This window comes from Scardinius erythrophthalmus, assembly GCF_964197995.2.
Source record: "Scardinius erythrophthalmus genome assembly, chromosome: 10".
NCBI classification, from domain to species: Eukaryota; Metazoa; Chordata; class Actinopteri; order Cypriniformes; family Leuciscidae; genus Scardinius; species Scardinius erythrophthalmus.
Window position 1 is genome coordinate 3,339,591 of NC_138230.1, and position 4,143 is coordinate 3,343,733.

Below are 4,143 nucleotides of genomic sequence, written 5' to 3' on the forward strand. Positions count from 1 at the left end.
TTTTAGAACTGCAATCTGAGTGTAAAGCAGGAATTGTGCTTGTAGTTTAGCAGAATTGGTTCAGGCGCTTGGTGAATGAGTTACATGTTGTGGTCATTGTGTCTCAAGTACCAGAAAATGTGTGTAAACAATCGAGAAAAACTGTAAAAGGCATAAGACGATCTGTGCTCTTATATTGCTCCTGATTGTAGAGATTGTGAGAGCCATGAGCAGTATGGTTAAAAGGGTGTGAGCAGAGCCGGATTAACGCAAAGGCAAACTAGGCACGTGCCTAGGGCCCGATTGGCGGGATGGGGCCCAGACAGAGGGACAAAAAAAAAAAAAATTTAGCCTAAATGTCCTATCTACAATTTATTTCAAAATGTAGCCTATTAATCAACTAAAAATAGTAACGATGTTTATCTTAACCATAGACTGTTACATTACGTCACATTAACGCCAGCCCATGACTGTATAGAGGCGCCAGCCAGTTTAGTCCGAGGGGACGTCAGAGGCGATCAGAGGCGGTCAACGAACGCATCCATCAGGTGCTGCGAGTGCGAAGCAAAAGCAGAAATAGGCACGCAAAGAAGCACAGCTCGTAATGCAGGTCATCGATTTTGGTGTGATTGCAATGTATTTTAAATATAAACTTGTGGGCTACTGTAGATCAGCGTCATTTCTGGAAAAATCATTCACCGCTTTGTGAGTTTAAAAGAGCGCGAGCGTCATTAACGTGCCCAGACGCGACGCTTTGAATTTGCGCGTACAATCAGTGAATAACATCGCGTCCAGAGCTGACTAGTAAAAAAGCTACAAAAGTAAAAGACAAGACGTTTGTATTCAAAGTTAAAAAACCAACACACTGCAACATTTTTAAATGTTTCAAATAAAGGATCTCATATGGGTCTATCTTCTATATTCTGATGCTGATGATTAGATAATACCCTGACATCATAGCCTATACGAATATTAGTTTAGATTTTTTTTCCTGCTCAGTAGCGATCGTGTCTTTCTCTTCCACTTGATTTGTGTATAGCATATTTAAGGTAGCAATGCAATACATAATAACATATTACTGATATTAATAATATGACAATATCTGCAGTCATTATTGATTAAATGGGAGGGAAAAATCCTGCCCATAACGCAGACAAATTATAAAAGCACGTTCATGTTCATCTACTGAAGTTGTATTCTGGAACTGTGAATAAACTGAATAAAACAGCAAAATAACAACAAGAACAATAACATCTTCATTAAACAAAAAAGAGATTAGCTTAGATAAAGTTTGATAGGCTACCACACTGTAAAAATTAAAGGTGCCTGGAGGAACCTTTTGGGGTTCTTCACTTTGCCACACCGGCGGAACCGTCTGTAGATCCTCTAGGCACCCTTTAAAAAGGGGCGGTTCTCTGAGGAACCACACAGGTTTCCTGAGGAACTCTTATATTAGGCACTGTGTGGAACCACTTTGGGTGCCTCCAGGAACCAAATTTCATTTTTTTTTTTACATTTAATTTCATGTTGTTACTATGGTTACCTTTGACATCTATTATAATAAACAAATTGAACCAAATACAAAATAAGAATTGTTTATTACATATTTGATATTCATTTTTATACATACACTTCCATGCACATGGGGAAAAAAGCTAACTACAGATTAATATCAATGAATACACAAAAAAATAGTATAATACATAAGCAACATGAATAATCAACCATGTATATACAATAGATAAACAAGAAAAGACATCTCAACAAAATGCATGGAAACACATATGTTCCACGAAATAAATCAATGTAAATAAAATTACATTTGAACTAATTAAAAATGTCCATCATACTTAACTTTAAAACATTTGTGTTTCAGTCCGATGGTAAGTCTGACATCACTGTTTCCAAGTCCAAAAGCTCTATCAGATGCCAAAAACAAACAACAGTGCTAATATACACTCATTGTGCTGTAACCTTTATCTCTATACCGAAATCTCAGATGGTTAGTTATTCAGCTATTTTGAATCATAAAATGTTTAAGTCTGGGATGCCGTTAGACTGGAGACTGTAATGTACACTATGGCTTTTGAAAATCTTAAATGTGTGACTTGAATCAACAGTGTTCATAAATGGTTGTTGAGTATTCTCATGAAACAAGATAGAGGAAGTAGAGGCTTCGACCCGGAAACAGAGTTAAGGTGCAGTAAAATGATCTGTTGTTCTGTGAATGTTCACTGGTGAATTCCAGTCATTTCACTAAGAATCCACACGATCAGCAATTTCGTTTGTGGTCAAAAATGTCACTATGGGACCAAGTTGGTATGAGATACTTAACGAGTTAGAAAAGTGAAAAGGTACAGCATCGTTTTCCGTTTGTTTTTCTTCTTTTCTGGTGGATGGTCCAGGCACTTCAATGATTTTCAGGTCTACAGGAGGATTTTTATTCTTGATCAAACTTGTATTTCAGCTTACTGAGATCCCTGCAAAGTACAAAATTTACTGTTAGTAATGTTATTAAAGTGATAGTTGTGAAATTTAAATAATTGTGACGTTCCAAACCTGTTTGACTCTCTGTCTGTGGAAACCAAAAGCAGATCTCAGGCATAATGCAACCCCAGTCACCATTCAATTTCACTGCATGAAACACAAGAAGAAAACAAATGTGTAAATCATTCATGAAACCATTCTTATGTACACTTGTCTAGTTCAATTCAATGCAACAATTTATGTAAAAATGGTTAAGCTCCAAAAATGTCCCAGAAAAGATCCTAAAAATAATCAATGAGTTCACAACTCATGTGTTATGGGTTGTGTTGCAAGTCTTCTGAAGCCTAATAGCTTTTTCCTTTTTTTTTGTCGAAAAAGACTAAACTTGAAGTTATAATTCAGAGTTAAAATGTCTATAGCATTTTTTGTGAATCAAACCTGTGATATTATTTTTCTGAGTAACATGAATGAGATTTGAGATCATGAGAAAATATTTTCAGAGAGTAACTGATTAAAAAAACACAAGTACACAGTCAAACAATACAATTGCACACAGAGAAAGTTCATAGTAATAAAGTACTGCATGTGGTTCAGGTAACTTACTGTAATTCAATGTTGCCACTGAAATGTTCAGATTATTTTAGAAATGTAATGGTTGTTCTGGGGAAACAAAAGAACAAAGCTGATTATTCACAACATAATATTTATTGACCAGTAAATGGCTTTAAAATGGTATTCGAGAGAATGAGGGCACCTGTAGTAAGTAAAGTTAACGTTAGGCTAAACAAAAACAGAGCAAACTATAACCTGTTTTTGTTATTCATAACAAACGCCAAGAATCAGAGAATTTTCTAAATTAGTTAGGCTATATCAGCAATTTGAAGACAGTTGTACAAAATATGTTGAATTGAATGACTAAATCAATCTAAGACAATAAGTCAATAATTTCCATTTGTTCATTAGATCAACGTAGTTAGTTAGCATCGCGGCTAAAACCAGATACTGTGCAATAAACGAGTGGTAAACACTGTAAAAACGTAGTAATGTATAATAAATTTAGTTTATATATATATATGTGTGTGTTTAAATATATAGTGAGTAGACTCTGTATTTATATTTATTTGGCGAGTTTACAAACCTTGTAATGGAGAGCCGAACAAACGGCGGAAGCTTTGATGAGAGGAGCCGTTACTTTCAAACCGATGACGTCGATCAGCTGAGCTTTGTTGCGCGCGAGCAGCGCGAGGATCACTGAAGCGACGACAGCAGAGGAATAGCAGCAGTTTCGTGACTGAATAAAACTTCTCTCCTCCTGCTTCTTCTTCTTCATATATTATTATTATTATTTAGTGTTGTTGTTTAAGGTTTAAATGACTTAATAAAATAGGCCTATACTAAATATAAGTAAGCTACCCAAGTGAAAAAGACTAGGTTACTGTTAAATGTATTAAAAATGCATTAAAGTATATTTGTATTGTAGGTCTACTAAAAACACACTCAAGTACATTTTTAATACATTTAATAGTACATCTTTTTCACCTGGGTATGTATCCTGAATCAAACTTGCCTATAATAATAATAATAAAAATGCATTAAAGTATATTTGTAATGTAGGTCTACTAAAAACACACTCAAGTACATTTTTAATACATTTAATAGTACGTCTTTTTCACCTGG

General features: G+C 34.9%; 1 long non-coding RNA gene across 1 annotated transcript; it reads right to left on the reverse strand.

Moving 5' to 3' along the window:
* Positions 1-338: 338 nt before the first annotated feature.
* LOC308697195 lies at positions 339-3,161 on the reverse strand. The gene is made up of 3 exons (XR_014030907.1): positions 3,070-3,161; positions 2,539-2,613; positions 339-2,459 (listed from the first exon to the last, which is right to left on the reverse strand). It is a non-coding gene; the product is annotated as an uncharacterized lncRNA (long non-coding RNA).
* Between the last annotated feature and the right edge of the window lie 982 nt (positions 3,162-4,143).